Raw genomic sequence first — 11,030 nt, 5'->3', positions numbered from 1 at the left:
CCTAATACATATTGATAATCATACACTGATGGTAATGGTAATAAACCGCCTTTGTCACAGCACTCAGGCATAGGATGGATTAGTCTGGGTATTATTTTCCTCTATCTTGGCCGTATTTCACTACTGCTCTGTGAAACACCAAAGCACATGGTGTTGTATTAAAATCTGGAGGTAAATCCAGAATTATGAATCGGAAGGAGCAGCACTTGGAGGCCCAATGCAGCAAAACAACTCAATGTCAGTCACTAATCTAGTTGCAGGTGTTCAGAAGAGCAGAGCTCAATTAAACCAAATTGGCTTTCACACAGTTATTCAAATTAGTTTAGAATCAAACGCTCACAAACTAAATATGCTTACCTGAGCAGAATCGGCCTCCTCCATTCGACCCCCTCCCCGCTCCCGTAGCAAGACACTGTCAAGAGATGGGAGGAGCTGAAATGAAAATGAATTTACATTTAAATCAGCCTGGAAGCTCAACAAAAATGTGATCAGGGTCGGTGCTTTTCCCACTACCTTAATCAAAGTTTGGATGTGATGGCACACAACCCGTAAGAAGTTTCCTGGCTAATATCTCAAGAGAGGGCCAAGGTAATAAGTTATTAATGTACTGCCCACTCTGCAATTAAGCACCATTTAAAACCACAGGTTGTGTGTGTCTGGCATACTATATTACAAGAACAGAGTCTCTTTCCTGGATTCTAGCTCACGTCTAACTGAGTCGCATAGAGTACATGGCATTTCCTGGTGTTTAGGACTTAAAGAAATATATGAAAAGAGAACAAAGTTAAAGTTTTCCATTTCTTCAAACAAAAATATTTCTGGCTCAAATGAACCACAATTGTTTCAGGTTCATTTATAAAGTTAATACTCATTACTTTCGGTAATAGGTGTCACTAGGTTGCTATTCAGGATCCTATCTTTTTCTGCTGTGTACTGTATCTGTTAATGTGGGTGGCGAGCTGTCCTACAGGGACAAATAAAGTAGTTTAAGATTAATTTACCATATGGGGGGTATTTGTTGTTTGATTTGGGTCTTTCACTAAATTATTGTTATCATGGTAAATTAGCTGTATATATAACATTGGAAGTTAACTCTTCATTGCTGGTATGATTATTTATCTTGGAGAGAAAATCATCTTCCTTTGGGGTTGACATTGCAAAAATGCTGAGTTAGCTTCTGCACCTCAAAAACATCCAAAACATGAGCATCTGTTTGTTTTATCGCGAGATTAACGTTCTTTTTGGCCTAGCAAACTTTGTAGTTTTTTCCCATGCTGTTGCAACAACTACTACCCTTAGAAAAACCACATCACCACAGCGGATCTAGCTAGACTGGAAACAAAACAACAGGCACGCCGTACACACCTGTTTGGGCTTACGAGCCGGTCAAAGAGTAGTAACGTTACGTTATGAGTGGGTGGCGAGCGCGAAACGCTGAAATGGATGCCAATAAGATTTTAAATGGAAAGTTTACTTTTTAAAAGTTGCCAAATGGTTCCATTGACAAGACCGAAGTGATCTGTGTGTTTTGTCGTGAACTGAGCTCTCATCGCAGCACGTCCAGTCTGAAATCCCACTTGATGGGCAAGCACACAGCTGATGAGAATTCTCCCCCCCCCTTGTTTTTTTCACCCTTTTATTGATGGACAGTGTTACAGTATGTGAGAGATTATTTGCTCCAAGTGAGAATGTTACATGTGAAATTGAACACTACAGTAGGCTGTATGCCAATGTTTTTCTATAAAAAAACATTTGCACGAAGCAAGTCGATCCACTTTTTCATGTTGATAAGAACATTAAAATGAGAAAAAAATGATAGGACAAAAAGAAATTAAGGGACATTTAGAATAGATAAAAATATGTGATTAATTGCTAGTTAACCATGACATTAATGCGATTAATCGCGATTAAATATTTAAATCGTTTGACAGCACTAGTTTAAAGAAATGCCAATAAACCAGAGCACGTTGCATCCTGGAATGTTGTGTGGACTAGCCAGACCCTCCTTCGCAGCACTGTGGGGGAAGGTCTGGCAAAGCCAGACTAACTTATAGTGAACGCCCATAGTCAACTGATGGAGTAGAAGCCAGAGAGTGGGAGGCAAAGAGATTGTGAATAAATGAAAGCATAAAGAGTCTTCCTGACTGAACTTTCCCTAAGCTTCAAACTCTTTCAAGTGTAAGCCATTCAAGAATGTTACAGAAGTGTGTTACCATAAATGTCAATACGAATTTCTACTGTACAAATGTTCTTGCTGGGTCATCATATCACAAGTACAGCTGACGGTGTAAAAATATGAAGTTTGCCAATAAAGAGCCAAGTCTGACTCCCTGAATCCCAAATGTCAGACTTACTTTTTGTCTTGTTGGTGTTTAGTTCCTCTTCAATTGTCACAATTTCTCTCTTTTTAACATGTTTCGTTTTTGTTTTTTTTACCTGTTTATCCTTTTCTCTTTCTCTCTGTCTGTGTATCTCACTGGTCCAGTGGAGTGAAGGAACTACTCAATTACCTTCATACAACATCTGGTCTAGCTTCCCTCCAGATCATCTCTCTCTCTCTCTCTGTTTTGTCTTCTCTGTATCACAAGAGTCTCTGGCGAACTAAAAGCAGGTCTGTCAATCATTCCAATACATCCTTTTACCCATCAAACTGACTGTTTCTCTGTTTACGTTATCTGTGTCTCTCTTGCTTGGTCCATGTGAACATGTGTGTACGTTAGTTTCTGCCTATCTTTCTGTCTGTCTCCTTGTGTGGCTTTCTCTGTCTCTCTGATTCAGTAGATGGGGATCAGTCAAATCCAGTGGGAAGTGAACAGCATGTTCAGAGCCCCAAGCATATGTGGGATTTGTAGCCAGGGATGGAAGGTCAGCTGAGGTTTAGCCAACCTGCCACTTGCAACTAGAGAGAGAAACGGTCGGGTGATCTGCTAAATCAGGAACTCACACCTGAGGTTACTGACAGATTTGAAGGAAATTAGGGCCAGTGGGGCAGTTGAGGCAAAGAAGATGTAAGGAGCGTTTTGGAAGTAGTTTCTGAATGGCCAGCATAATCCTTTTAAGATTTTTGTTTGCCATTTAACCTCCCCATTCTCATTCCTAACGCGTCACACGAGGACGTGTTATGGATAATCAGAGGCACAGGCGAGGTGAATATTGCAAATATGATGAAATTAATCACAGGGGAGTTACAGAGGAAAAGTAACAAGGTCTTATCAGTTCAGTTTTCTCCAGCAGCTTTCACAGAAAAGTTTGTGCACAATGATTTTACACAGCCACAGAACAAAGGAGCCTTTTCTGATTGGAATACAGCCAATCTCTCCAGACCCTATGGAGAAGATTCTCTTTACAATATTACAAATATTATCTTTGGACAAAAGGCTTCAAGCAGCAATCCTCTGTGCCCTAGAGAACAGTTTATTTCTGCCACTTGAGGCCTTAACGCATGCATTACAGTTCAAATGGCATTTCGCTTATGCTCTGAGGAATGCCTGATTCCTGTCACAGCGATCAATCTCTTTCGCGGGCCAACCAGTTGATCCTCCAGTATTGCAGCAATGAACACAGCTTAAGGCCGTTATGAACGCAGTGTATATAGGAAATGTACAAATGTTATAAAACTCAAGGAATAATAAGACGCTTGATTAGGACCCCTTGGCGTCCCTTTTTAGCACACTATTGAGCCCTACGTGTCAAACTGTGATGCTCCACTCAGTTTTAAACACAAAATTAGCGTTATCAAAGAAACTAAATGTGCGCGGCGAGCAACAATTAACCCTCATGTTGTCCTCCGGTCAAACTGACCCGTTTTTCTATATCAATGTTCTTTTTAACTACCCAATTACCAAAAACAACATGATTGATTCCACTCAACGCTCTTTGGCAAGTACAAAATTACTTTCATTAATTTTGGGGCGTCTTATTCAATTTTCTAGCATTTGAAGAAAAGAAATTGAAGTGGTTTTGAAATAATATTGAGTAAAAGTTGACATATTCCAGTGATTGTCCATCAGCATACTTTCCTGCAATTCTAGCCTATATAATTCACAATTTCTGCTTTTCTAACACAAACATGAGGTAAAATTTCCTAAAATTGAGGTTTATTGACCATAAATTCAAAAAATACTTGTAAGCTAAAGTTAATAAGTTAGGGTTACATAGTTAAACGTCACAAAAGGAAAACATTGAAAAAAAGAAAAAGTTTAAAACGATAAAAAAAACGTCAACAAAGGTGTTGATTTTCAAAGGTTTGCAAACACTTTAGACACTAAACAAACCTGAGGAAAACCGAATTAAATGAGCAACACATTGAGCTGGAACAGGTACACAATGATTTTCACTGCACGTTGTACTGTGTATGATTGCATATGTGACAAATACATTTGAATTTGGATAAAGGGCTTAAGGCTGCCCAATCTGTTCCGAAAACCTGGTATGTTCTAGATAAGTGTGAAGATGGTTGAGGTTAGGAAAAGACCTTGCATGCTAAGGACAGCCCATTAAAGAACACAACACTATCATATCCTCTCAATGAGATTGGTTTCCCTCAGATAATGAAATAAATATAGATAATATTCATCTCCTGAACATCTTTGGAAAATATCACATAAATCAAAGTTTAATTCAATCGCTCTGAGGCTCTGAAACATGTCTCCTCTCCCAGCCTTATGTCTTTGACATTGAATCATTACATATTCTAAAGTTTCCGCTCGTCCATAAATCACATCTACCTGTATTGTGTTTTCCTATGTCAAAGAATGTGCTGTTTATTCCTGTAGTTCTCCTTTCTTTGACTTTTCTTTAAATTCTATAAAACCATCACTTTGTTCCCTCTTCCTCCCACTGCTTCTCCCACCATATCTTCAATCTGTGCTTGATTACGCTTATATATGTTTAAGTTACTATTATATGAATGTGGTTATTTTTTTGTGTTATCTTTTGATAAATGTACTTGCTAATTAATTTAATTATATTCCAATATGTGCTGGTAACCGTAGAAATAGCACACCCTGTCCCATCATTTGCATTCTGAATTATGTCTGTTAAATCCTTTCAAAATGGCTTGTCTGCTTGTTGTTTGGCTGCAGCTTAAACTTGCTTGTGATGAACTTGAAACCAAACAAACAACTGCTGTACTAAAAATTTAAGATAATACTTGATGAGCATGGGTATAAAAAAGGCGTCGGAAAGGGAGATAAAGAAGAAGTTGGCAGATGAGGAAAATGGTTGTTTCTTAAGAACATAAAGCTTTTCATATAGAACACCTTTTACTTTATACACAAAACTATCCTTCAGTACTACTATACATCACTATCCAACAAGGCATGGATAAGGAGGGAGTTTCATTTTACCTTAAGTGAAAACTAAGTAAATTCAACGTTCAGTTAGGTACAGAGCAATGTGTGAATGGAACTCTCTCCCAACGACTATCAAACAACTCTCAATATGGCTTTAAAAAAAAATCACTTAAGACATATTTATTTCAAAGGAATTAAATAGTTAATGTAAAATTAGTTTGGTATAGCTTTTGTTATTGTAATTCTTAAAATATATTAACCTATTCAGAGAAGTGTCTTGTTTTATTTCTTGTATTAATTGTGTTAACTGTAAGATTTACTTATGATTTGTATGTCAAGTGTGTGTGTGTGTGTGTGTGTGTGTGTAATGAAATGGCATAATGAGTATTGTCAAAGGAAAGATTGTAGGACCCCAGGAAGAATAGCTTTTAATGTATGTTGAAGCTAATGGGGATCCTAATAAAAGAAACAAAAAAGTGACAGAAGAGAGAAAATACAGTGACTCTGGAAGTGATTAAGGAACAGGATATATGTAGATGAGAATGTGGAAAAACTAAAATGAAAGTATGAATTGAGAGTAGAACGTCTGTCAGTATTTTGGGTAAATATGTCAGTATTTCTGTTGCCATTTTCCATGGCAACAGACGATGACAACCCCACTGACAGTGGTGATGAAGATAACGTTACACACCTTTGGCCATAACGTTCGTAATCAAAGTTTTTATTCTAGTTTTTACTTCTAACACAATTACTTTTGATACTTAAGTAGAGTAAATAGATACTTTAAAAATGTTACTCAAGTAATGTTCTACTTGTACTTTTACTCAAGTATTGCTTTCAAGTCCTTTACACAAGACTGGATAAAAGTTGTTACCGGGTTAATTTACAGTGTCAAGAAGACACAAAAGATGGGAAAAGGAGAAGGAAATGAAAAGCTTTGGATGGACAAGAGAGAACACAGGCTACAACAGCAGAATACAGATAAGGAGTCTACTCAGAACTCACAAACAATGACCGATACGCTAAGTGATATATAGAGTACATTTAGGTGAATACGGACTTGTCGAAGAATGCTATCACTAACGTTGGAATTGCATTTATTATTCCAGAATTTCATCTTAATGCGGAGAGACTGTTTAGGGATGGTTTATCCATTTACAGTGGAGAACTGCTCGCAATGTTGTTAGCATTACATTGGACTGAAGAGACCACTGAGATGCAGCCATTCAACAAACTGACCAGACCTTTTGATAGAATTACAACCAACTTTATACAGATTTCAAATGATGGGTGAGTTGACCAAGTTTCCTATTTCTATAATTTCCAGCACATATTGGAATCAGATGCATTGCAAAAGAAGCCACTGTAATCAGTGCAGTAAAGAAAGTTCAATAAACACTTCTCTGTAAACAACCTCATTTATTATTTAACCATGGTTCATCACACATGGAGATGCTAGTGAAAGCTAATTTTTTTTAGCAACTTTGCTTTAGATCTTTAGCTAAAAGAGCAATCCTGTTTTGTATACCATCTATGACACTGCATCTGTGTAGAACCCTTGGGCCTCAACCACCTTTACTGATAAAAAAACCTCCAAGGGAACATTAATAAGCAATTTTCTGATAAAACAAGCCCATTAACCTTACGGCCAACTCCAAACCAGTTCATTCTGTGAATATAGACCTTGTTGCATTTTCTCAAGGGTTAAGTAATATACTTGCATGCATGTATGCATATACTTTACTAAAATTATAAAACAATGGCATCTGGCAAGACTGAATTTATCTGTCTATATATGTATTTATAAAAAGTAAAAGTACCAATACACACTGCAAAAATACGCTACAAGTAAAAGTCCTGAAGTGAAAATGTTACTTAAAAAGGTATACACCACAGTTTGTTGAAATAGGGCTCATCACGGTCTCCCCTAGCTGTAGATAGGTGGGCCAACGCATTTTTTATGCATGCACTGTTTTAGTCCGGGTCAACACCAGCAGCGCCACAGCAAGTTAGCTTAGCATAGTGAATGGAATCATATGTTGCCGGTTAGCATGTTGAGCTAAACAAAGAAGAAAAAAAACGAATTACTTGCACTGAGAAAAAAAATGCGTTGGCCCACCTATCTACAGCTAAGGGAGACCATGATAAGCCCTATTTCAAGAAACGGTGGCCTAACCCTTTAAGTAAAAGTATGCAAGTGTGATCAGGAAAATGTACTTTAAAGTATTAAAAGTAAAAGTTCTTAGTGCAAAAAAAATCCTCACATTTTAGAAACTGGGAATTATCAAAATTGTTTTGTAAATCATTATTAATCGGCTAATCATTTCAGTTGTATTTATTGGCCGTTATATTGTGGGGAAGTTTCATTTAGGATAAAACATTGTATTTTAAAACTTAGCGTCACTGTGTCCACATTCGGACACCACTCGCTGCTATTGGCCATATCCGGACACTTTCAGCCTGACGGACTTTCTGGTCTTTTCGCAGAACTTTACCAAAATGTTAACCGAATTGATGTATACCCATCTAACAATCTACGTATGAAATGTCCTATATGTATATGGACATTTAGATTTCTCAGTAGTTTATGAAAGAGGAAAAGACGTAAGAACGCACGGGCGATGGATTTTCCTCCTCTATTTTTACTGAACTGGACATTAAGGAGCTCCTATTGCATAATTCAGAGTTGTTGAAGCATGGTATGTTATCGGAAAGGACAGAAGTAAGATCCGGTAGTTTTGACAGCATTGAGGGGACTTTCTTTAACTAACTGTCTGTAGCGGTGTCCGGTCATGGCCAAGGTTAGCTCACGGCTGATTTACCGGCGATAGCGTACTTTAGTTGGCTCTTGTAAAGTAAAAGCTAAAGTAACAAGTTAACACCATATACCGTTAGAAAGGTAAGACGTCACACAGTAGTTTTACACCATTAAATTAACTTAAAACATCAATAGATCATTTACATTCGTATTTTAACAGATATTTTGATAGAACGTTAGCCAATACGTGTCCGAACGTGGACACCGTGACGCTACATGTGTTTTGTGTGAAAGAAAAATCAATTTGTGAAGTAATTACTGAAGTTGTCAGATTAATGTAGTTAAGTTAAAAAGTACAATATTTCCATCTGAAATGTGGTGGAGTAGAAGTAGAAAATGGCATGAAAAGAAAAGACTTGAGTAAAGTACAAGTAACTCAAATTTGCACTTAAAGTAATAGCGCATAGTTTCTGTCTCCACTATCAGGAATTCTAAGTAATTACAACAAGCTGTCGGCTCGGGTACATTATACAGCCTTTCATGATCGCGCACCAACTAAGTATACTTAGTTACTGTGATGAGGTGGGTTTGCTCACCGCTTGTCCCATACAGGTCATTAGTTATAGTAAGTAGACACAGTCAAACGTTAGTTTCAGTTCCATTTTATTAGGTTGCAGGTCTAAACATGGTTTAATGGTTTTCCTGTATTAATACTCACAATTGTTTGTTCCTTTGTTCAGTTCCACCATGCAGGACAATTGTTTGGAGAAGGGCCGGTCTAAGCATTTCCTGTTTTGCAGGAAAAGGGTGGTCATGGATGACATCACCGGACCAAACCAAGTAGAGGGTTTTCTTTCTTTATAGGAATGTTTATTTTGGTTGTTTTTGGTTATCATATAAAAATGTGTGAATAACCTTGACCTGTTTTTTAGTCAGTGGGAGAGGAGTGAACTGGTAACTAAGTTACATAATAGAGATTTCTAGGTCTTAATGTTATGGAGTAGATCAACCTGCATTTAAATGGGATGGGTTGAAGCAATTGGGTGTGAATTGGCCACCCTATATAGTGGGGTTGGTACTCTGGGGGGGAGAGGAAAGGAGGTGAGGCTGTGCCGCTAGGAATACGTGTTGGTTGTTAGTGTTGCTACAAGTTTAATGTGTTATTTTCCTTAAGTTTTTTTTTATTGTTTAATTATCTGTGTACTGCAGACCACTGTAAATAAACTAATCTGGAAATATACAATGTTTGAGTCTGCCTACCTACCACCTTCGTAGTCCCTCTGGCCAGGCAACACCACAGTTACATTCCACTGCTGGAGATAGGTCTGGCAATGAAAGATTACTACTACTACTACTACTACTACTACTACTACTACTGCGAACAGCTGTGGTGGGTGAGGCCAGATCCAGAATTTCTCAATGAGGGAAAAAGTGTAGATTTGCTCCCATTTTTATGTGGAAAACCCATTTTAAACAAAACATTAATCATAACTGAGTATTTTAACATACTTTTAAATGTGTCTTAAGTGGGACTTTGAATGAATTAAACAGAAATTGCACTTGCACGCATGCATAAAGAGATCCTCAAGTTAAAATAACTTATTATTAAAGAGGGCTCTGAATTAGTCATCAAATAAATGCACGTACTTTTAGCTTTTTATTGTCTTTAAATATGTTATCTTGGGCCAACCACTTCCTCTGCATAAAAAAAGAGTACCCATAATTTGTCAATTGCCAGTACAACCAGATAAAAGTATCAAACCACCTGCTAAAAGGCACCAGAACAAGGAAAATGACATTTCCTCTGTTAGATTGCCTCACCTGCATTTTCAATGCCTCCTACACCCATGGTCTTTAACAAAAGGTGTTACAATTTTACAGACACAACTAGGTTCTGTCAACTTTGTTGTGGATTTAAAAATTGCCGATGGCACTTTAGGTAAGGTAAATGTTTTATCTTTTCACATTCCCTCCAGTTACTTGTCTTCACAGATCACTGCTTGCTGTGTCAGATCCTCCTTGTTTCAATGGTGCTTTTTCCACCCACCCAGTCTTATCAGTTCTGCTAGAGACTGTAATCAAACCAAAACCTCATATTATACTCTCTCTCTCTGTGTGTGTGTGTGTGTGTGTGTGTGTTGGGCAACTTTTTTATGGCAGGGCCAGACTAGCTGAAACTCTGACAATAATGCATTTTAAGGCCATCTGACATGATAGATGAGACAGTCCACCCTGTAGGATATTACCGTTTTTCTGCAGTGCCTCCTTTTTGTTAAACTCTCTCTCAAACTGGTGCTTGAAATCTATAAATACTAAAATAGTGGGACCCTTTTAAAGTTAGGGCAATCTTTACACTTGTCTTGACAGCAAAATATTTGTTGTTTTTTTCTCCCTGCAGACAGCACAGTTTGCATTGGAGCTGCTTTTGTGACAGGGACACATTCATCATGTAATAAAGTGATGCAAGCTGTTACAAAATGCCAAAATGAAACTCAGCGAATGTGAGTCCCGTACAATAGTGAAGAGGAATTGTAGCTATTTCAGGGTTGTTTCTTTGGCTTCATTGCCACTTATCTCCTGTTACAAGACACAAATGATCAACTCTTGATGGCACAAGTATGTGTGTATATGTGTGTGTGTGGGAGACAGCGTTTTTCAATTCATATTTGTAGTAATAGAGAGAATTTTTAAAATGTATTCCCTTATTAGTGTTTAATACTGTGTTGCTTTTCAATGCACGTCTTGTAGCAGCATAACCAGTTAACATGGTAATAATTTCTAAGCTTAATGGTCTCTGCCTATGAGAATGAATATGAGTATTTAAAAAATTATATTTTCAGAAACCTGTTTTTTGAAGGCACTGCTCTCCCTGATGGTGTTTCTTACATTATGGTGTGTGTGTAAAATTAAGAAAACAATGGACTTATGGATTCAAAAACGTTTTATTCCAGGTAAAAGCATGATAAATGTCAAGTCAT

The sequence above is a fragment of the Etheostoma spectabile genome, chromosome 4 (assembly GCF_008692095.1).
Source record: "Etheostoma spectabile isolate EspeVRDwgs_2016 chromosome 4, UIUC_Espe_1.0, whole genome shotgun sequence".
NCBI lineage: Eukaryota > Metazoa > Chordata > Actinopteri > Perciformes > Percidae > Etheostoma > Etheostoma spectabile.
The sequence above is the reverse complement of the archived record's forward strand: the minus strand, read 5'-3'. Positions refer to the sequence as shown.